Source organism: Sinohyriopsis cumingii, chromosome 7 (assembly GCF_028554795.1).
Source record: "Sinohyriopsis cumingii isolate HCF-2022 chromosome 7, ASM2855479v2, whole genome shotgun sequence".
NCBI lineage: Eukaryota > Metazoa > Mollusca > Bivalvia > Unionida > Unionidae > Sinohyriopsis > Sinohyriopsis cumingii.
This window is the reverse complement of record NC_142967.1, coordinates 31514736-31540270: the sequence shown is the minus strand read 5'-3', so window position 1 is coordinate 31540270 and position 25535 is coordinate 31514736. Positions and strand designations below refer to the sequence as shown.

General features: G+C 33.5%; 1 protein-coding gene and 1 long non-coding RNA gene across 2 annotated transcripts in view; one reads left to right on the top strand and one right to left on the bottom strand.

Moving 5' to 3' along the window:
• The window catches only part of LOC149794974 (hexokinase-4-like), an 88476-nt gene that overhangs the window by 18104 nt on the left and 44837 nt on the right, over positions 1 to 25535 (top strand). The window lies entirely within an intron of this gene.
• On the bottom strand, positions 5292 to 24314 carry LOC149794975 (uncharacterized). Its single transcript, XR_016422221.1, has 3 exons — positions 23500 to 24314; positions 11830 to 11982; positions 5292 to 5568 (listed from the first exon to the last, which is right to left on the bottom strand). It is a non-coding gene; the product is annotated as an uncharacterized LOC149794975 (long non-coding RNA).

The following is a 25535-nucleotide window of genomic DNA, read 5'->3' as shown; positions in this document are numbered from 1 at the left end:
TTCCAGATGAGAGATGAGAGATGAGATGAGAGATGAAATAATATTGTACATTTTAATAACCAATAACATGCAGAAGTAGACATTGTTTTGCAGTTACAATTCAAAGAGCAAATGTCCTTTAGGTAAATAGAACAGTTGAAATGGACATTATTAATTAACACTGGATCTTCAGTGGAAATAATGTGTGATGTCACATGTTCACTCATTCATCTTAGCCGGAAGCATCACACACAAGAATTTTTTTATGAGATTTTACATTTCCACCATGGACATACACATACATTGTTGCAATCACTATAGATTTAGTTTTGCAGCAGTTTTAGAGGATTATTTCTATTCCATCTCTTAATGTGGGTTATCTTGTAGATTGTATGTGAGAGGCTATTTTTGCTGCCGAGTAAATTGTGGTATCAGGAGCATACATGTATGTGAGATCACTGAATGTGGAGTAAAAGAGTGCATGTGTATATAATAAACAGAAAAGCAACACCATATTTAACGGGCATTATCAGATCTAGCATTTTCCATTCGTACTTGATGCCTTCTGCCATCCCGATATGATTACAAATTACTGTATAGTGCATTTTTATCACATATTTCAAGCTTAGGCAGAATAATTTTTGATCTGAAGCATCAAAGACCCTTTTTAGGTCCAAAAAGGAGATACCACTCACGTTACCTCCATTTCATTTTTTTTCATGACCTTGATCAGAGATCCATTAAAGGACAGTCTGCTGTCTGACAGGAGGTCTGCAACCAGACTGGGAGGATATTAAACTTGATCAGATGATTATATAGCTGCTTTTAAAGGAGCCTTTCAATAAATTTGGACAGTTTGTTTGTTTTTGTTTTGTTTTAATACACTTTAACACATTATTGACTATTTGATGGTGAGGATATGGGCGGTAAGTGCATTTCCCAAGAACACACCACAACTGCCAACCTGGGTTGGCAGTGGTGGGTATTGAACCCACAACCCTTAGATTATGAGTTACCACTGCTCCCAGTTTGGACAGCATGGGTAAGATAGAAATTGATCTGTAATTTTTTTCACTTTAAATTTTGTGTAATGGTACAACAAGAGCAGTTTTGAATATTACTGATAATTTTCAAGTTTTATTTTATTGAAAATATGTCAGAGAAAACACTAACGGGGCCCTGAGTGGTCTAAAGTGCTCTACATTATGGATCACTGCCATCTCACCTCTGTCTGCATGGGTTTGAGTCTTGGATTCAGCTAATGTGGGTATGTGAGAAAGCTTGCCAGTAGCTTCTCGTGGGTAGGTGGTTCATTCCAGGGGTTTTCCTGGGTTCTTCCTCCGCCATTAATACTGGCCACCATGTATAGCCTATCGTGTGCTCAAAAATGGTGTTAAACCCGACAACAACAACAACAGAAAACACTATAGTTGATGGACTTAGCTTGAAAATTTTGAACCCAACATTATCAATACCAGCAGATTTATTTATATTAGTTGATTTGTATTTAATTACAGTTTGTATTACTTTACTAAAGCAATCCTATATTTTTGCCATCAGGAGAACTGTCATGCCTCCATTACTGTGAAGCATCATTATGTAATTGAACTGTCTGTAAGTCGATTATCTACCCAAGGTCAGCCTTTGTTTTGTGTCTCAGTGCATCCTTGAAAAGGGCATTTGGGTCCCATTTCTTCAGAATGATAGAGTCAGCTAGAGAATACCCATTTGTTGTGAAATACACTTAAGTGGAAACTGGAAAAAACGAACAAGTTGGTATTTAATCAATTCACATTGTTATATATATGTGCGGGCATACAGACCATGACATTTGAAATGAAACCTCTCTCACCTTCATATGACCTCAGCTTTATAGTTATGTAATTTGTTTTAACTGTTTAACTTTTAATTAATTAATAAATTAACATGTTATATTTTCCTGTAAACTTACAAACTGGGACAATGAATTCATACCACTCTCACCTTCATATGACCTCAACTTCAAAGCTTGGCAATATGTTTATAGCACATTGTTGCAGGGACATGCAGCACGGTTTAACTGTTTCTGATTTTCTAGGTTTTTTTTTGTTGTTGTGACAAAATGATTTTACACCAGTGATGAAATTTACAATTTCATCTTTTTTTAAGTAAAATCAATCAAAAGCACAATCTGTTATGTATTCTACCATAAAATAAACAGACAAATAAGTGGAATAAATAGAAAATAATAAAGTTTTTAGGAGATGTTTTGATAATTTGGAGAGAGGAAGTGTAGTATGGCCCTCAAAGAGCAGCGTTGAAGGGCTTCTAGTGCATTGCCATGATGGTGGGGGAGTACCTTCATTTCAATCTGGCTGGAACTTGCTAAAATTGGGTTGTTATGGACAGAAAGGTACAGACTAAAGCAGGTCTGTAGCTGAAGTTGTCATGTGGCAACCATGCTGTGTCATGTCTATTGAATATTTGACGACTAAAATATATGCTCTTTTGAGAATAAATGGAGTGTATTTTTATACATGCTTAGATATCTCTGAAATGAAGTTTTCCTGACAATGGTTATACAGACGACAAGGAGATAGCAGATTTGTATGCCTTCATGTCACTTAACTCAGACAGACAGTTTAGGGAACACTGTTCACGGTATATTCTTCAGATTGTCTCTGGGGGATATTGTGTTTCTCTTACAACATTGTTCTTGTCTGAGTTATTGTTCCTGTATAATTCAGTATTTCCATTTCTTAAGTAGCAATTACCCATTACCATATGTAGCAAGGATTGAACATTTTTATTCATGATAGTTTTTCCATAAAAAATGTGTTGACTGATTTGATGAGAATGGAGTACTATCCTCATTGGTTAATCTTGCTCTAGTGACTTGGCAGGCAATGTTTTGGATTATGTCACAATAGAGCAGGCAAGATTGACATGGCATTCCACAAATTTATTGTGGCTGAAATTTGATTCCTAATATGTTTTGCTGTGGCATGTTGATTCTACTTTTGTAAAATAAAACTGTATTTTGCAAATAATTATTATTTTTATTGATTAGTTGGAGATGTAGTTTGACTGTTCTAAAGTATACACCAGGATCTAGGATATTCAATGTCTGTCACTGATTGGTCTGTGTCAGGTTGAGCTGACTATACTACATGTATTTTAAGGTTTGTAAATAACTATGGGGCTCTTAGTTGTGTGAATCACATACCAGGATGTAGTGACAGGGCTACTTGATGAGAGGGTTTATGGTGATAGAACTTTCACTTTAGTTTAGTCTAAGTTAAATTTAAAAGAAACATTCAATTTTTAGATACCTTTTTGATTACATTTGTATAAACAACAAACTTAACCACAATCAATGAACTTGGTAAGGAATGAGTCAGACCTGAGGTAAATCTTACCCAGTTCTTGGTCACTATCAGTTCAAAGTTTGCTTTGGTTTTACATTCAACTTTTCCAAGCTGTTTCATAGAGTTAGCAATTTTTTTAAAAACAGAATTGCATCCTGAGTGCACTCCCTTTTCCTGAACTAGGTCACAATGACATATATATCATATATATTAGCTATTTTTAAACTTCTAATGTCACTGTTTGTTGCAGGACCAATTGCATGATTTATAGACACACTCATTTTTTCTGACCCCATAGGCAAAACTACCTGACTCTTGGAAAGGTGTGAAAATCCTGTTATGACATCCCACTTTTAGCTCACCTTTATGAATATGGGGAGAGCTGTTGTACTATTTGTGTGTCAGCATTCATGATGGTGTCTGCACATGAAAAACCATGTATGTGTACATATATGTAAAGCCGTGTTGCATCTCTACCCTTTCTTCCTAGCCCTAGACAGCAGTTTGGAGTCCAAGGTTTTGTATGACGACCAATTGGAAGGGGGCTAACTGTCTACACACATGTACATTAATTGGTGAGGGATGCATCTTGACAGTTACTCTACATCATTACATAAGTAGGTTACATAGACCAATGTTTGAAATACCTTTTGTCTGTATGTTTGGTGGAAGTTTATTTGTGACAAGACCAGTACATATGACAAAACATTAGTCCTGGCAGAGGGCTAATTCTCTGGTTAAACACACGTACTACCATGTAATAATGCAACAAACATTTAACCATGTAAATTAAATAAAATGTTTACTCTTTTCTTCAAATCTTTTTGATTTCTTCTTTATTTGGCCATGCAAAGCTCTTAAATTTGCAGGTCCTGTGAAAAAAAGTGAAAGTTGAAATGAGATCAGATTATGCTAAAACCTCTTTTGTGTTTTAAAAAATAATTGGTAAAAATTCAGAATGATCTGTACAATGTATGTACAGTGGTTTGATCAATGGCTGCTGTAGATAAATGACTATACATTGTTTACAGTTGAAATCTTTATTTTCTCATACTTTGACACATTTATGGTGGGTCCTACGGCTCCCATGAAAAGCCTGCTGGTTGCATTTGCTACGGGGCCTTTTGGCCTACATCATTTATGGTCAATTTTCATACATTCACTTATATTTATACTTCACGGACTTTGATTAAATTTTTTCTTTAGTTTATTTTGCAAGCCATGTTCATGATAGAATCTTGAAACAAACTGTTTTTGTTTAGTCTAACCATTCACATCAAGATACAAAAAAAATCTTTCTTTTCTTCAAATGTTTCTGCTGTCATCTTCTGTATTTGACCATACAAACATCTTAAATTTGCCTATCCTTGACCAAAGATACTATTTGCAAACTGTATACATACTGTTATACATGGAATCATACAACTTAATGAAGGAAAGCATATTGATGAGTATACTACATACTGGTCACAAAATATTGGAGGCTGTGTCACGTATTTCATGTTTGCATACTTGGGTTAAACTATGTTTTTCAAGATTTTCTCTAGCTGTTTATGCTAGAATTATCAAATTAAATGAATTTGTACCTCTTTGTTAGTACAATACCATTACAACAAAATAAAGTCTCTGTGATGTAGATTTCACATTTTACTGGCTTAGATTTTGTATTTAGTTAAGATGACCAAACGTTTGATTTTTTTTTGCACCTGTTTCCTCGTACTGTTATGTATGGAATCATTAAACTTTATGAGTGGATATATCATGATCAGTACTATATCCTCATCAAAAAATTAGGTCATTGAGATCCATATTTATTGCATAAAATACTTGAAATCTGTGTTCTGATTTTAAATTTTATTTTCAAGCACTGTTCATGTTAGAATCATGAAAATTTAATTTCTTACGGATCTCCTTCACCACGCCTTAAGAATAATGATTATTAACATAATACAGTGCACGTATTACTGACTTTTGTTAAGTTTGTTTATTTAGCTTATGGGGACCATTCTGATGGCGAATGGTTAGAACATCCACCTCCGATGTGGGAGGTTGTGTGCTCAAACCCTGGCCGAGTCATATTAAAGACTTATAAAAATGGTACTCGCAGCTGCCTTGCTTGTCACTCAGCATTAAGAGGTTAGTCACTGTTAGAATTGGTTGGCTTAGCGTCAGGTTAATATGACTGGGCAGGTCATGATGCTGCCTGATTCCCCAGTGCTGGACATCACTATAAACTGCCACACTGCAGAAATTGTAAAGATATGACTAAAATTGTTAGAACAACATTAAACATCAAAATCACATGCACAATTCACATACATTAACGTCATGACCAATAGTTATTTTTACATTATGTTTTAACTGTTCATGTTTGAATCAATAAATTAGATGAGTGGATGCTTCTGATGAGTACAGTACTACATTCTCATCACAAAAGTAGGTCATTGTGACCCATATTTAATGCTTGACTGACTTAGGCTTGAATTTTGTGTTTAATGTTAAATTCTTGAAGGACATGTTTATTGTAGAATCATCAAACTAGATTATTCTCTGTGAGGTCAATATTATTAGGAATAGCAAGACACTTTGGAGCTGTTGCGTTCTTTCTTGAAAAAAAATTCAAGACCGAGTGAAGCGATATAAATAGACTGGACCTCCCAGGCTAATTCCAGGAGTATGTTAAAAATGCATATTTAAACAGAGATGTTAATCCTTACCAGGTGTAGAGTATGTAATTGGTATATCCCCAAAAGTTTCCTATGAAAAATGCGGTTAGAGAGCTCTGAATCAGATTTGATAATTTCTATCATCTGAGATTTAATACAAGCTATTTTGTGACCAGATAAATTAAAATGACTAGACATTGGGAATCTTTATGGATATCCCTCAAGTGTTCTTTTTATTTTCATTTGGAATTTCCTTCTCGTTTCACATACATATTGTTTGCCACATTTAGTGCAGTTGAGCAAAGAGATGACATTATGTGTGGTACAATGTCCACATAGTTTTGATTTATATTTGAAGTTCATAATGTGCTTCTAAAGATTTTGTTGAATAGGAATTTAAAAAAACATAATGTTTTTGAGACATATATTGACAAGAAAACTACAACTAAATGTTTTACTTGGAAATATGTGAAAATATTCATTATGGAAAAGATGAAGAGGTTTTAATATAACAATAAAACTACAGCTAAATGTTTTACTTGGAAATATGTGAAAATATTCATTATGGAAAAGATGAAGAGGTTTTAATATGACAATAAAACTACAACTAAATGTTTTACTTGGAAATATGTGAAAATATACATAATGGAAAAGATGAAGAGGTTTTAATATGACAATAAAACTACAACTAAATATTTTACTTGGAAATATGTGAAATATACATTATGGAAAAGATGAAGAGGTTTTAATATGATGTAGCAGTTACATACAAAACTGAAGAAATTAAGGAACAAGATAATTTCCATTTGTTTAGTTATATTAACTTCATGCAAATTTAAAATAGGTTGTGAAATTGAATTTCAAAGTTGTAGAATTTTATACCTTTTATAGAAGACTATTGTCATAAAAATTATAAAATTATTGCTGATAGTATATGCAGCATATTAAATGAATAATTTAATTTAATGAAAAATAATACAATGAATTGGTAAGATACATTTATAAATTATAAAGATAATGCCTTCTGTTCATTGCAAATATGAATATAATATGCTATTTGCATTTAGAATCCCTATCAGTGCCATGTTAAGTAAGACAATAATGATTCCAACTTTTGAAACTTTTCTTTTTGTTGTGTTATGAAGTTTGTCATTCATAGGATTTTTCGATTTCAGATCTCCTACCAATAATCAGGTTTTTGCTTTTGTGTTGTTAAATACAAGATCTGTAAAACATGTTCAGAGATCTCCTATCTCTGATCAGGATATTGTTTTTGTTTGGCTAAATATAACATCATTGAAAGGGTATTGGATTACCTTTATGCTCTTCCTGGTCTTTTTGATTTGATTAGTTCTACATGTGTCATTGAGATTTGAAATACAAAGTTTCTCATTGTGTACTCAGTGACTTGTGCCTGTCAAGCAGGAAGGAGAATTTAAATGCATTTGTTAAATGTAGTTTGAATTTTCCCTATCCTTCATGAGAATCTGGCAAATGAACAGTTGAAACAGCTGAATATATAATTAATTTTTTAAGTTGATCAGATTTGAGCTAATGAAATATAGGTATTCTTTTCTCTCTCATTTAAATGTTCTTGCTGCAGATAATGGAATCCTTTCTTACCATTAGGGTATTAATAATGGGTGCAATTTGTTTAAATTTAGATCTTTATAATTTTGGGTTAAAATAGGGAATATGAACACAAAGGAAATTATCAGGATTCAAAACAGCAAACTGTTGAGATAGGCAGTGTAGCACCTGGGGTCCCAGGGGCAGGGGACACAGGAATATAGTAGTACATAATGGACTTAAGTGAGGATAAAAAAAATGAGACTTTAATTTTTTTGGCTTTGATAGTTTTGCTGTCTTAACTTTGTCTTCTGCACTGTACTGTCATATTTTCCTTGGACATTTTTATGTATGCCCAAGCAACTCATGAAAACATTAAAATGTTTGAATATTTGGTTTACCTGAAATGAGCTGCACCATGGAATTTACCATTCTATGGAATTTACCATTCTGGATCTTGCTATTACATGTATTTGATTGTAGACTGTTCACAATGGAATTTACCATTCTGGATCTTTCTATTACATGTTGTTGTTGTTGTAGGGTTTAACGCCATTTTTCAGCACACGATAGGCTATACATGGCGGTCAGTATTAATGGTGTTAATGGTGGAGGATGAACCCAGGAAAACCACGGAAAGAACCACCGACCCTCGAGAAGCTACTGGCAAGCTTTCTCACATACCCACATTGGTCGAAATCTGAGACTCGAACCTACGCAGACAGAGGTGAGATGGCAGAGCGCTTTAGACCACTCGACCACTCGGGCCCCGCTATTACATGTATTTGACTGTAGTATTCACTCATGATCTATCGGCATTTGTTATAATAAATAATCTTTTTTTTATGAATTTCTTTTTTCTCAGATCAGTAAATCATTCATTAAATCTCTCTTATTATTAATTCAGTCTCAAAATAAATTATATCTTAGGGTTTTAACTTCATAAATAAGTTACACTTGTGACCATCAGAGAATTAGTTTACATTGCAATTTGGCCAACTACCACAATTTTTAAATGTTTTCATTATGACATATACATTGTTTTAAAATGGATTTTATTTACAACCTTACACTTTTTATCACACTTAGCAACTTTGGCTGTTGCTAAGGACAACATAGATGTGGCTGGACATAGTCAAAAGTTTTAGATCTGTTTTTCAGTTTGAATTCTAATGAAATGGTGCATTCAGGGTCTAGACTATACACAAGACTCAGGGTCTAGACTTATACACAGGACTCAGGGTCTAGACTATACACAGGACTCAGGGTCTAGACTATACACAGGACTCAGGGTCTAGACTATACACAGGACTCGGGGTCTAGACTATACACAGGACAGGAATTTATCCCTGCTGTAACACTGGATAGGGCTTTTCTTAAATTGTATTATGAACTTGCTGTGGACAGTCAATCGTAATAATTAAAACCTTCTAGGCTTTCAATCAATTCTCTTTATTATTTTTTTTTTAAATTAAATTTAATAATGAAGTTTTTTTTGCATGAAGTCATAACCATCGCACGTTGTTTATAAGTACATTTGCATAGTACTTGAAATTTTTCCTTGTTGCATGATTTTTCAAGATTAGTTATTAATATTTCGCGGAAACATTACAACTTTATTCTTCCATAATTAGGAAGCTGCAGTGGCTTGGTGGTGAAAGAATTGCTAAAATGGTGCAGGTTGGATTCCCATCATTAGGTCAGATCAGTTCTGGTTCCTTGATGTGTCCTTCATGGGCAATACACTTTTTTTGCTTGATCATAATATAATCTACTTTTCATTGCTGTGCTATTCATATTCATGTGCATAACAGATCTACTGTCATATCACACATTTTCATGAGGGTACCACTTTTGGTGGATTTCATTGCTGAAATTGAATTTGAAAACCCTCCAAAAACAATTAGCCACATATGATAAAATAAAATCCCTTCCCCCTTTTTTCTTTTGTGTTTCATTCATAGAACTAACAAAGCTGTTTGGTTTAAAAATATTATCTTTTACATGTGTATGTTTATTGCAGGCTACAAGTCAAGGCCAGATTGTTTATGCAACATATGACTCTGGAGGCATACCTGCATGTTCTATCCTTATTTTGAACTCTTTAAGGAAGGGCAATCACACCTTGCCCATCATAAGACCTTTACTAATATATTGATGTTTACATGGTGTAATCTATAATGTTACTGATATCATCCATGTGATTAACCAATCAGGAGATAAGTTATTGTCAAATTTGAAGATGTGATTAATGTGGTATTTATCAGTATGGCCCTTGGTCCTTTAATTCATTGACCAGTATAACCTTGACACAGTACAGGGGGTTGTTATGGGAGAAAATGACTATTACCTTTATTACAGATGATCTATCTCCTCCAACTTCATAAGTATATTCAGTTTTATTTGCTAATGATGCAGCTGATTATAACTCTTAATAGGAATTGAACAGTTGAGTATTTTACAAGTTGGTTAGAACTCTTAATAGGAATTGATCAGTTGAGTATTTTACAAACTGGTTAGAACTCTTAATAGGAATTGATCAGTTGAGTATTTTGGGAGCTGGTTAGAACTCTTGATAGGAATTGATCAGTTGAGTATTTTACAAGCTGGTTAGGGATTAGTTGCATTTTTTAAATTTGAAGTCTTTTGTGAACAACACAAAACACAAACTTACAATACAGGACTGGGTCTTAACTATCCAAACTAAAATTGTCTTATAGAATGTGTTTAACAGCTTAGTGACCAAGACTTTTTCATGTTGTGATTATGTAGTTTTATTTGAATGAATGTTCTCTTAGTGGTCAAATACATGCACTTACATTAGTTATGATTACCCCAATTGATTCACTGATGAATTCAGTACCCTCATTAAAAAAATGGAAGTGCAAAAGACTATTAAATAGTTTAAAAGAAAATTAAAACCTGTTGACATGATTAGACATTCAGTTAAATGCCCAAGTTCTGTTGCTATTCAATTATTTGTATCTGGCTAAATTCCCCAGAATATAGCTTCCAGCTATGTTTAATCCTGCAAACTACAGGTGAACCCCATTACCAACTGTATTGGCCAGTTGTTTATTGCAATTATCAGTACAAGACTTTACAGCTTCTTGGAAGAAATATCCTCATAGGTTTAGAAAGGGAAAATCACCTGACAACCAGTGTTTTAAAGACACCAAAACATAGAAAATGAGTCCTGGCATTGATACCTGGATTTTATAGATTTCGTGCAATCTTTTGATAAATGGAAGAAGGGATTACTTTTTGAAATTTGTAAAGTATGATTGAGCTCACAACATTATAAAATCCAGCAAAATATACACCATAGATTTAACATGATAAATTCCAGACACAAATGACACCATATAACTTTGAACTGAATGAGTATGTTAAGACTTATTTGAAATGAGCATATAGGATTAAAACAAGGTTATTATTTCAGTCCAGCCCAGTTCAATATCTTTGTGACATTCCAGATTTATGTAGGTCAGCTAACTAGAGCAATGAAACAATTTCATGTTTGTTATGGTCTGATTAATAATAACAGCTGGAGGCCAACAATTTAGTTCTTCATAAGAAGTAAACAAATTTAGCAAAGGCTGGCACTTAGCTGTTAACACCCATAAATCAAATAGTACGATTATCAAAAAGGTAGATAATTGACCCATAAACTTGATGTAGGAAATCATTGAAATCAAGATTAAATTAATGCTTTTTTTAAAGGTGTAGTCAGTTGCAAAGACATCTTTATTAACACAAAGGAAGAGTTTAAAACACAGAAGTCCCAAAAGTATTTTTTTAAATGTATCTTGTTTTTGCAAGAGCCTGTTAAACCCAAAACTCTTGATAAAATTCTTTGGCACCGTTATTAAACCAAATCATTTCATACAGCTGAGAAACGTAAAATATGGGGTCTGAACTAATGGGAAAACTTAAGAAGCATATAAAATACCTCAACATTGTATGACATAAAAGAAAATGAACCATTAGAAAAATTGATGCTACAGATTTTGTAAACTTTCAAGTTGGTAAAATTACCACAAATTTAAAGTGAGCTTGGGCACTTCCCAGTGTTCAGTGGCACAAATGTAAATACAATACAATATTGGGATTATTTATAAATTGTACCACAAAACAGGGAAGTATTAAAAATTGCCTCACTATGTGACAGAACTGAGAGAAATAAGAAAAATTATGACTTGCTTGTACCAAAGACATCTAAGAAACATTTTATACTGAGGGTTAGAAATAAGTAGTAGTCTACTAACCTGAGACTAGTCAGCTTCCAGTTGGACTAGTAGTTGTCTTAATAGCTTGTTCATTAATAAATCTTGATATATTTGACTTGTTTGGTGGGAAGGACTACCAATAGTGAAGATTCAGCAGGACTAGTATATTTCTTGATCTGCTAGTCCTTTTGGCTGCAAGGAAATATATGTTACATTCAAAGCTTTCGCTTGATGAACTTTTGACACATTACATGATCAATACCATAAAGAGTAAATTGGAGGATAAACATGTACAATGAAATTCTTTAATGAGAAGCCATACAATAACATTAACTGAACTAACAAAATTGTATTAAACATGTATATAGGTTATAGCTTGAGTTATCACTGAATGATATCTATATAGGAAGTTGAATAAAGGGGAAAATATCCTTTCCTGTATTTTTATGTATATTGTTAAATAAATAATGTTACAGACTCCTGAAGTGGAAACTGAGTTCCTACACACAGATTGAAAGTCTTTGAACAAATGTGACCTGTCAGCTATTGGATTGACTTGTTCTGTGGTTGGCCTAGGTCCGTCACATTAAGAAGGCCTGCTCCAGTTGCAGTATCCACACAACACAGCTGTTTCATTTACCATATAGAGGCAAAAGTTTATTTCATACGAAATTGAAACTTCAGAAACCTATGAATAAGACCAATTTGCCACTCTAATTTTTTAAGAATAAATAAATCCTTTGAATAGAAAATTATGCAAATGGCCTGAAAAAAATGTCATGAAGGGGTGGGGGATAATAATAAGATCATGGATGATTTGGGTATGTTGAATATAGCAATTGAAATGTTGTGATGATGATCTGACATAGCTAAAATGTAACCTAGTGTAACTGGAATTATTTGTCAGCAACCATGCAGATTATTTAGCAGTGTTGTTGACTTGGACAAGCTTTCAGGCACTGTCTTTGTTAAAGTCAGGCCAGACTGTCACAGATGGAGGCTGCATTATCAAAATTGACATTTTTTTGTCAAAGCAAACATGTGCAGCTTACATTTTCAATCAGAATATTTATATTCACCATTTTGATGTGTATTTGCAGCTGTTACATACAAACATGTTTTAGCACATAATTTGATTTAGTATATAATATTCCTACTTGCATATATAAAAGTTAAAGTTCCAAAGTCCAGTCTAATGCTGTTGTGTGTCATTCTGGAAAATAATTTTTCCTATAGGCAAATGTTAGTTTAGACAATATTTTATATTAAACTGTTTATAATTCTTGTTAGACATTAGTTACACAGGGCACATGATCCAAGCATTTCTTAAAGCCCTTCTTCTGATGTTGCTGTTGTTTATATTAAGACTGGTTTGATCTGACTGCTTGTTCTTAGCATGGCCTATTTCATAATAGTATATAAAATTGTGGCCTACTCTCGAAATATAATAAATGTACATCTACTTTGACAGACAGAAGTAGCATAATTAGCTTTGTCTGATACAGATGTCAATAATGTAAATTAATTTAATTCATGCAGTCTTTATTCCCTTCATGCAGAAAATTTAAACAAAAATATTTGTGTGCAAGCTTTCCCATATTCAGACAGTCATTTTTTTGCCACTCTATTTCTTTATCATTAATGCACTGGAAATTAAGACTTTAAATAGGGCTTTCCTCATTTTACCTGGAGATTCTTTTAATTTCTTTTGCCAGAAATGGCGGTAGGAAATTGCATTTTGGGGGCTTACATCTAACCACATGCCTAAGTGTAAAAAAACATGTTCTTGATTGTGTATTTCATCTGCAAATGCATAAAAGGATGAAAGGCTACATTATTTGGTATGTCCATATTTCTCCTTTTCGGCAATACCATTGGCTCTGATGTATCATGAATGATGTCAGGATTTCAGAGCACGTAACTATGGTATTACATGACGTACATTTGGCATGATGGGATAATGAATTGATTGATTTTCTTGACAATTATCAGGGAATGGCTACTTAATTTTTTGTACGTGATGTTAGTCTGTAAATGGGCAAATAAGCAAGGAATATTAAAATTTAGTGATGTCATTGAAATTCATTCATTAACTCATTTTCACCTGGAGATTCTTTTTATTTTAAAAAAATGGGATAGAAAACACATTTTGGGGTTTACATTTGATTGCATCCAAACACATTGGTTTATGAGAAGTTTTTGTTTTGCCATATGTGTAAGTGTATAAAAGACATTTTTGATTGGTTTTTCACCAGTACAAGCACAGAAGGGTGAAATTTTGACTTCTTTTGTTTTTTTTGTGTGCTTATTGGACAGTTCTTTTTTCTGGCCTCATTTTACTAAAAATCGTGACAATGGTTCATCTGTATGCAGTTTGGACTGATCTGCTTTAAATCTGTGTGCAAAACATTTAAAATCCAGACATATTGTTTTTTCAATTGTATTTTTTAATGTTTAGAAAGTCTACATTATTTGGAATCACTTTAGAAGGACATAGATATTCTTGTCTGCAATACCATCTGCTTTGTTGTATCCTGAATGACGTTGACATTAAAGAGCTTTGAACTGTGGTACTTCCTCAAGTCGTGGAAACATGGCATGTTGGGATAATGAGTTAAAGGCCTTTGGTCAAAATGAGTTGATCACTAGAAAGGGGTAGGTAGCAGTGTTACTGGTTGTGTATGACTATTTCACAAGGTGTTTATAAGGAAATGTACATTAGCTGATCTGGTGTATTGTGTATGGTAGGCTAATGAGCCTACCTCAATGACCAGTTAATGAGAATGGATATACTTATTGAATAATCATTATGTGTTGTAGTACAAACAGTGCCATCAGGAATGAGTAACCAAATGTATTACATTCCATTCATGTTAGCTTTAACCCAGAACACTTTATACAGAACAATACAAGGTATATCAATAGGGACAAAGGATTATTGAATATATAGGTTAGTGTCACAAGACATACAAAAAGTGTTTGCATACAATTTTGTCTGTTAATATGTTGTATGATTTTTTGTTTTCATTTTAGCATAATTATCATTTACCATCAAAAATTGAATTTCAGAATGTCTCGTTGCAGTAATTTGGCCAAACAAAAAAATTGTTTCCAGTTGGTTAGTGTCACAAGACATACAAAAAGTGTTTGCATACAATTTTGTCTGTTAATATGTTGTATGATTTTTTTTGTTTTCATTTTAGCATAATTATCATTTACCATCAAAAATTGAATTTCAGAATGTCTCGTTGCAGTAATTTGGCCAAACAAAAAAATTGTTTCCAGTTGGTTAGCTGCCGGCCCTGTTTCTCATATCCTACCCGAGCACTTTTCCCCCATGGTACCCTCCTCCAATCACATTAAAAGTATATATATATATATATATATATATATATATATATATATATATATATATATATATATATATATATATTAAAGTAAACACAGACCCACCTGCCCAAACTTTAAAGTCAGTTCAACTGCGGTCACATATTTCTGTTTTGCCTTTATATTGTTTTGATTGTAATTTTCACAACTAAAAGCTGATTTTTTTTTTCCTAAAAAAAATATGTGAATAAAATAAATGAAACTATCTTTTGACAAATTTGGGTGTTAGGACGTTTATCTTATAACCGGTAAGTGGTGTTTACCTATTTTGTTTTACTTTCTAGTAGCAATCATATCTTCCAAGTTTTGTTTGTGTTTTGCATTTTTATGAGGGGAAAAAATTACAAAAACTGTTTGTAAGAAAATTTGCTGAATAAATATCATTTATATTGTGGGGTATGGACAGAAGCTCCCTAGGACAAAAGCCCTCCCGGACCAAATCTGCCAGGAGTAGGACAAAAGAGCCCCCCCCCCCCCCCGCACCAATTTCACATTTCTTGAAATAACTAATTGCATTATGGTTTTCATTGTTTTATTTATTTTCTTTGACTCATAGTAATTTTAGCATACAGTCACTGAGTGCTTGATTAAAATAAAATATAATTTTTTCTAAATAATACAATTGTTAAAATAGAATATTTTCTTACATGCTCCATATTTTTAATGGCACTAATTAGGCATGCTTAAACAGTAAAGCTGAATTAAGTAATTGTCTTTGTCTGAGAAAAGGTGCAATTAACCAGAACTACACAATGAACTGCCAAAGTAACAAAATGTATTGTGTGGGAGTACTATTGTTCCCCGCCCCACCTCAAAAAAAATTCAGTAAAAAAACTAGTAATATACAATATATGTTTATTCTTTTATCTGTATACACCAACATTTATTACAGTTTTATATTAATGAAATTCACTTTCAGACTAATAATTTGTAGGATTTTGTGGGTTTAATTAGGTATTAAAATAATTACATGAATGTGCTTTGGTGCACTATGCATGCTGGATTATTCTGTGTATTGTTGATTTGTAGCCTTAGTGTGTGATAAACAGATTGATTGAATAAATTTAATTATTTTGTTGGATATTTATGAACATATGCTTGTATTTTATCAAATTAAAATCTGTAAAATATTTTTTAAAAATTGTTTTATAGTCATTACACAAGATACACATTACATTACACACTACAACAAACACTAAATGTTGCATGGGAGACCATTGTACATCATAGTATATATAGCTACAAACAATAAATCAATCAATCAATCAATCTCAATGCAATACATTAACAGTTCTGTACAAATAAATGGTGAAAAGGCATAATACATGTAAATACCAAAGACCAAGGGGCATTTGTCCTTCCCATCCTGAGTGTCCTAGGGGGCGTTTGTTCTATCTGTTAGGGGGCTTTTGTCCTGGAATCTTAAATTCTTTTTGTCTGTTAATTTTCATTTGGCCTGTTTGAAAGTTTATGGTGTAGACTGATGTTTCTATAATGTTAAGTATCAGTTCCCTTTAACAAAGACAGAAGCAGGTGGGTGTTTAGCTTCCCTGTTCAATCACCCTGTAAGGCAGTTTCCAGTATTTATCATACAGTCAGTCAGATCATAATAAGGATTACAATTACTTGAGGACTGTAGTCATGTTCAGTGACATCAGCTCTTTTTTTTTTATTTATTTCATGGACAAAAAAATCAGAGTTTCATATGACTGAAGAAGTTTGCTTTATTTAAGTTTAGATATTTCTTTTTCATTTCAAATGTAGATTCATTTTATGTGTAGAAACCATTTTTATAAACAAAAGGATGATACACATATCATTGGGAAATTACTTACATTTCAGCACAGAAGAATCTTACAAACTGGCACAGTGTATCAAAGCGTAGATACAGTATACATATCACATTGTAAAGAGTATATTTAGGAATAGTCCAGTCACATCCCCATGATCTTGAATTTCAAGACTGTTATACAGCACTTTGAGAGTTATGAGAAGTAATATTTTATTTAAAAATACATAATAATTTTCAGTTTCAGTTTTCTTTATCTCAAGTCTCGTTTGACTCCTTCAGCTCTTTTCTCAATACTGTACATGTTGATGCAGGTAATTGGCATGATTGGAACAAAGATAGTTTTATAAATCCAAGTATTCAACAATCTGAAATGTCTTTTTTTGTTAAACACTTCTTACTATATTTATAGTTGTACAAATGATTAGAAGTAAAAATAAAATATAATTTACATAAGTAGCTAGATCTGTAAAATGTTTAGTTAGAGAATGGTTCTGTATCAATATGAAGTGAACAAAAACAATTACATGTTCTGTGGATTGATGGAATTAAAAGGTATAAAGTGTTATAGACAAAAAAGTGGTATGTTTTGTTCCTATTATACCCCAGGTTTTATATGCTCATAACAAGGCAGAGAATATTGTGTTGAGATGACATCTTTCCATCTGTTATCAGAATAATTTTTTTCTCAGTAATGGCTCAAGTTGTTCACCATCCCCCCCAAAAAAACTTTGTGGATGGCTTGCATTTGTGATAAGGCAGAAACCTACTGAGGTTTTGGAATAAGTGGCTAAGATTAATGTGTCAGAAGAAGTTGTTATTGGGTTTAATGCCATTATTATTATTTTTGGTCTTTGACCTCAAATGCTTGGATGTATGCATGTTTTTCAGCACACGATAGGCTATACACTATGGCCAGCATATTTTGTGAAGGAACAGCCCAGGAAGGACTACTGATGCATTGGAAGCTATGAACAAGCTTTTGCACACTGCCATGTTGGTCAGGCAAAGACACAAACTTGCAAAGAGACGTGATCTGTAACAGCAAGTGCCTAAGACTATTCATCCACCTGGGACCCCATGTCTGAAAGAAGAAAAATGGTTGCACAGTAACTTGAGTTTTCCATCTATAGTTGCCAAACTTTGTGGATGGTTTGCTCATGATGTTTTTCAGCAAAAGTTATGGTCACTGTAACTGGAAGAAGAACAATGATCTCCAGAATTTGAGTTTTCCATTATATATAATTATCAGACTAAGTGGAGGGCTTGGACTTTGGTCAAATAAATAAGTCTGTTCATTTAGGATTCAAACAAGCAAAGGCCAAGGTCACTGTGACTGAAAGAAGAAAATGATTTTCTCATAATAACATTAGTTCTGCATCAGAGACCTGAACCAAACTTAATGGATATCTTACACTTTGGATAGTGAAGAAGCATATATATTATAGGCTTAAAAGGTGAAAGGTCAAGCTTAAGGTCAACATGATTGAAATAAACATGATTTCTGCATATACATAGTGGACTATTAAACAGGCTGAGTCCTTCATAATACATTTGTTCATGTTTTGCTCAAAGCAAGAGTTCTATATGAAATACCTCAACCAAACTTTGTCTGGTTTGCATTTGGGATATGAAGAAGGCAGTTGATTTTGGGGTAAAATGGTCAAAGATCATTGTCACTGACTGAAGGAAACAATGGTTTCAACAAAACAACAGTACTGTTCCATAATATATCTGGTTCAAACTATGTGGATGGCTTTCACCTTGGGTAAAGAGAAAAGTAGTTCTCTGTACATAATGAGGCCAGCAGTTAAGGACACCAAATACTGTGTTAAAATGATAGAGAGCTGTGTGTTTTAACTATCCATGATTGTTGCCACCAAATTTAATCTTGATATGGTAATTTTCATCCCAGTAAGGTCAATGATGGGGAATTGTCTTCATGATAAAGAACCCACTAGTTTCACATCAACGTAGGTCTCATTCAGCAATAATCACACAATAAAATAGTCTGACATCAATGTAGGTCTCATTCAGCAATAATCACACAATGAAATAGTCTGACATCAACGTAGGTCTCATTCAGCAATAATCACACAATGAAATAGTCTGACATCAACGTAGGTCTCATTCAGCAATAATCACACAATGAAATAGTCTGACATCAACGTAGGTCTCATTCAGCAATAATCACACAATAAACTAGTCTGACATCAACGTAGGTCTCATTCAGCAATAATCACAGAATGAAATAGTCTGACATCAACGTAGGTCTCATTCAGCAATAATCACACAATGAAATAGTCTGACATCAACGTAGGTCTCATTCAGCAATAATCACACAATGAAATAGTCTGACATCAGCGTAGGTCTCATTCAGCAATAATCACACAATGAAATAGTCTGACATCAACGTAGGTCTCATTCAGCAATAATCACACAATGAAATAGTCTGACATCAACGTAGGTCTCATTCAGCAATAATCACACAATAAAATAGTCTGACATCAACGTAGGTCTCATTCAGCAATAATCACACAATGAAATAGTCTGACATCAACGTAGGTCTCATTCAGCAATAATCACACAATGAAATAGTCTGACATCAACGTAGGTCTCATTCAGCAATAATCACACAATGAAATAGTCTGACATCAACGTAGGTCTCATTCAGCAATAATCACACAATGAAATAGTCTGACATCAACGTAGGTCTCATTCAGCAGTAATCACACAATGAAATAGTCTGACATCAACGTAGGTCTCATTCAGCAATAATCACAGAATGAAATAGTCTGACATCAACGTAGGTCTCATTCAGCAATAATCACACAATAAAATAGTCTGACATCAACGTAGGTCTCATTCAGCAATAATCACACAATGAAATAGTCTGACATCAACGTAGGTCTCATTCAGCAATAATCACACAATGAAATAGTCTGACATCAACGTAGGTCTCATTCAGCAATAATCACACAATGAAATAGTCTGACATCAACGTAGGTTTCATTCAGCAATAATCACAGAATGAAATAGTCTGACATCAACGTAGGTCTCATTCAGCAATAATCACACAATAAAATAGTCTGACATCAACGTAGGTCTCATTCAGCAATAATCACACAATGAAATAGAAGGATACCTTTTTGACATAGATTTTATTACAATATTTGTATGCTGTTATTTATTCCTTTTTTTGTTTACTCCTGCAAAGTACATATATATTATTTGTACATAAACAGTTTATATAAATATGTTTATAATGTACCTTACCAGCTATGGAATATATAGGTGAAAGAATGGGCAATGTGTTCATGCAGTGATATGTACACTGGGTAAGTGTAACAGTCTGTAGCTGTGCTAGATTATCTATAATTATGAGTATCTCAGATCTGTTTGTACCTGGTATTTTCCTTGTCAGTGTGAACTGAAAAGAGCTCAATGGCTTCTCCCAAGCTTTTATTTCAAAACATACCTTTTAAATCTTGATTTTCTACACGTTTGAATGTCTCGTGGGTCGGTGGTTCTTCCCGGGATTTTCCAGGGTTCTTCCTCCACTATTAATGCTGGCTGCCATGCATAGCCTATTGTGTGCTGAAAAATGGCTTTAAACCCAACAACAACAACACGTTTGAATGTATACATTAATGGTCCAGAATTTGCTATTCTAGGCTGTATTGACTGAACTATCAAAGTGATTGTGCTGTTGCTTTCTTTAAATTTCCCGTGCTACTAACACAGGAATGCACATGTAACGTGTTCACTTGCCCTACTGACCATAGTCTCATTCAGCCAGACTCTTGTTACTCCAAGAGATCTACACCAAGTACTGTATTATGACTATGGCCTTAAAACAAGTAATAAAGAAGAGTGGGAAGCAACAAGCTGTGTAAAACGTTTCAACAATTAATTTATTTCCCTAGAATACAAAATGAAAATGTTAACAAATAATGGATCTTATTTTGTATTGCAAATTAAATACCAATTGATCCTAGAATTACAGACACAAGTCCTTATGATTAAAGTTCTGAATAAGCCTTAGTGGAAATACAAATTAAATCCAGCAAAGAAAGTGTTTATTTGTCTTTGTTGGCCTGTGATAGTGGTGAGGTGCCAAATGTCTTTTGTTGGATTACAATAATACAATCCAAGAATATATCCTTATTTGAAATGTCAGTATAAATTCAAGTCTCTGTTTCCATGTATGTTATTTTTCGAGGCAGTTTGTATTTCCAAAGAAGAATCAACTGAATTAATTAATTTGAATAAATAAATTCAAGCTCAAATAAACTTCTGGACACAACAATAATACATTTGATTCTGCTAAGATCTTAAAGCACAAATAATTAATTTTAAATAAAAACAAGATTATAGTTTCCTCTACCTGATGGACCGCTCGGGTGGCCTAGTGGTTAGAGCATCCACCTCGGATGCAGGAGGTCATGGGTCCGATCCCCGACTGTGTCATACCAAAGACTTACAAAAATGGTACTAACAGCTGCCTAGCTTGGCGCTCAGTATTAAGAAGTTCGTGTTAGGACTGGTCAGACTGGTGTCAGGATAATGTGACTGGGTGGGACATCATGCTTCATGTCTGCGGCATGATGCCCCAGTGCTAGACATCGCTATAAACTGCCACACTGCAGATATCATAATAGCAATATGACTAAAAAATTGTTAAAGCTAAGTTAAAAATCCAAATCACACACACACACACACACACACACACACTCCTCTACCTGACATTTAGCATTTTCAAACACACACTATTACTTAATGGAAAGCTTCCTTCTAGAAGGCACTAATGAATTCAGAATAAAATCTTTGTTATAATTATAAGTCTGTTGCTAAAATTATAATATAAAATGTAATAAACAACAGGTAGACCTGGCAATTCATGTGAAATTTCCAAAGTTCTAGACTCAGGTTGAGATAAACGTGTTTATGAAACCAAAATCAATGATTCAGGTCATGTAGAAAATGAACTTGATTTTGGACAAGGTCAAGTCCAAAATACAATGTTACATTAACAGTTGCATATAATGAAATAATTTTTTTTACTAACAAACAATGCAAATTAATTATATATATAACTCAAGTGAGTGCTTTAACCAGACTCTTTTGACTCCAAGAGATCTCTTGGGACTCCAAGAGATCTACACTGGATGCCTTGTGACTCCAAAAGACCTACACTGAGCATTAGTGCCTTAACCAGACCTTGTGACTTTAAGAGATCTACATGGAGTGTTTGTCTTAACCAGACCTTGTGACTTCAAGAGATCTATGTTGAGTGAGTGCCTTACCCAGATTCGTTTGACTTGGAAAGATCTACATGGAGTGTGTCTTAACCAGACTCCCATGGCTCCAAGATTTCTTGTACTGAGTCAGTGCCTGGTAAAGGTCTCAACAATTGTTATCAACAAGTTTCACTCATTTGCTTCATATGTCTTTTATTGTAAAAAAAATTCTTAATTGATAATCCAAAGTTGACATACAATATTTGCTCATGAACAATAAATGTAAACACATTTTTAATGCACTTTTGAGGTTGTAGAATGTATTAGTGAAAGAGCAGGCAATGTGTCCCTTTCTTATGTACAAACTGAGTTAAAGTCACAGTCAAAAGATGTGCAATATTTTCATGCATAAGCAAAAACCTGTTTTATCTCTACATGCTTTATATGGTCAGTCCAGAATATGAACAGAAATCTAAAAATAGTTCATTTATGTGTGTGTGATCTTTGTTCTTTTTAGGAATGCATTGGAACCCAAGAACCAATCAATGATTTTACCAGAGGTTTGAGTGGGAAATATATTCATTTTTTAGACTTTTGCTAGACCCATGTGTGATTTTGACCTCATGGAGTTGTGTTTGGTCTTCTGAACTGAAACTAGACAGATCATGGGTGCTATACAGCCAGTTGTGCTTGCTAATATAAAATCAGAATTTGCTGTTGAATGAGTTGACGAGAGAGAGAAAGAGAGAAGTTGTTAAGCAAATATTAGATTACTGAGGAAAAAACATCAAGGCTTGTTACATATGCTGATAGCAGTTATACTGAGAATTGTTGCGGTCTGATAAAGAATAATGGAAATTAAACAAACTAGTACTAAGAATAAAATGTACATTCATTCCAAGTAAATACTATGGACTCACCTTCTGTCATCATGCAGTAGTCTGTTCAGTAAGTTTTGCATACCATCTATGTTCAGTAGTTATTAGTCACTGAAGTTGGATCTACAGTTAAGCTCAGTTTAATTTGAATTGTTATAATACAGTAATTAATTTCTGGTTTTTGCAAGTACCTGTACCTAATAAATGTAATAAATGTTCAGGAATATATTTCTCAGAAACAAATGAATACAGATATATAGGAAAAATGTAGTTCCTATTTGATAGCTTGAGGGGCTACAAGAAAATGTTGTGAAAGAATCAATTATCACTACTGAGAATTTATATACGTAATTTCAGTTGGCAGCGACTAATATCTATGAAAATATTAATTACATGAAAATTCCTTGCAGTTTACCTTATAATCCTTGCCATAAGAATTTTTTTGTTGAAATTCACAGATGTACATCTTCTGCTGTGTCTTAGCTCTAGTAGACTGTTGCCTGTTGTGTCACTTGCAGAATCTTGTTGATTGATCTTTCCACAGGAGTCTTGGGTTTGGTTGACTGTTGCCTCTTGGCTGGCTTCCAGAATCCTTGTAACTGATATAGATTGTACTTTTTGCTGATAAATGTGTTGAATTAGAACATAAAGTGTTAGACAATGCATTAATATAGACAGTTATTAAATGTCAGTTCAAGGAAATTATCCTTGCTGAAGAACAGTGTGCAATTTATTGGTAGCATTGCTGTACAGTCAGTGTCAAATTAAGTACAATTCCACATTGTTGATCTTTATGACTTTGCTTTTATAAATTCCTATGGTATTTATTACAATAAAATGACATTTATTTTGGACCCATCTAGGGATGAGTATTGCCAGCTACAATTTTATTGCAATATAAATTTGTGTATTTAAATATATATCAGTATGTATTGTTGCAAAGCTGAACATTTTGGTTATAAGTTTTCTCAGGTGAAATGTATGCTTTAGTCATATATTTTAATTTTGTTCCAGTGTTTAAATCTTGATAAATGTGATATGTGTTCTTGTATTCAGACCAGAAAAGTGGCAGCATACCATAAACACAGTGTCTGTGTGTGTTTCTGTGTGAATTTTATATATATATATATAGATATAGTTAATTATAGAGAAGTGAGTTCCAAAGTTTGTAGTGAACTCAACATTCCTGAAATGGCACTCAGAGATTTTCTCAAAGATGAGCAGATGTTTCACTGTTACTTACAATGAAATCATGGCATCAGTATTTCACAAATAAAACAATTTTAAAAAATCAGGTTTCAGTGTTGACATTGTTTTCACAACAAATAGATGAATATACTTTATAAACAAAAAGAATATTGTTATATTGTGCAAAAGTTTTGATGTACTACACAATATTTTGCAGGTACACAATCAAGCACACATGTACATGGTGTGTTGAAACATTGGAGTGATGTTGTAATGATCTTAGAGAGATTGGTTACCTTCAGAATAAAGGTACATGTAATTGATACAGAAAAGCTAACCATTTAATTAGAAAAAGGTGATTCATGGCATATTCCCAACATGATTATAAAACGAGTATTCAGCCATTAAACAGTGCCTCTCTCCCCTCCCTTCCACGTGTATCTCGATGTCTACCTGTGATGGCGCCCCCTTCATTTTTTAGAGGTCCCCCAGTAACTTCTGTCCTCACTTATAGTGCTTTTTTTTACCCCATTGTGTACGAGTTATTGAGAGAGATTTATATCTTGTTTTCTCATCAAGCAGTATCAAGATCATTATATAATTGCCCCTAGAAATACATTTGACAATCATGTTAAAGTATGACATTTTTAGCCAGGTTATTATAAAGTGGATTGATTGTTGTGCAGTGGTCATATTGAAATGCACTTTTCTTGGCCCATATTAGTACCTGGCTGCCATTGTAAAAGTTCATAGCAAACAAAAATTTTCATCTCAAAGTTTTATGGTAACAGTTAAGGTTCAGATCTGACTCAACTGTCAGGAATTAACGCACTTTGGTCAAACTATTAGTGTTAAATTTTAGAACAACAAATATTATTTTATTAAAGATTGATAACGGCACACATATGACCACATTTACATACATTTTAGTTGTTCCTCTATAATATCTCATTATTCATCATAACACCCACTGCAAACTTAACAATTTATTAATTTCACCAGTTTCCTTGCATTTAAAACCCAAGTGGGTCCAATTGCATACTTATAGAGTACAGGAGCTGGTTCAGGCTTATTTGACATTGGTTCACTGTCGGCCATTACCAGTTAAACCATATATTTGATGAAGCTGCTGCAGCACAGTAGCTAGTGAGTCCAACTTGCAACCTAAAGGGAGCTGGTTCAAATCCTACCATCAGACCATCCTGGTTTGGCTACCATGGTTTGTCCTTCAAGGTAAGGTGCTTTACTCAATTTCCTAGGTTC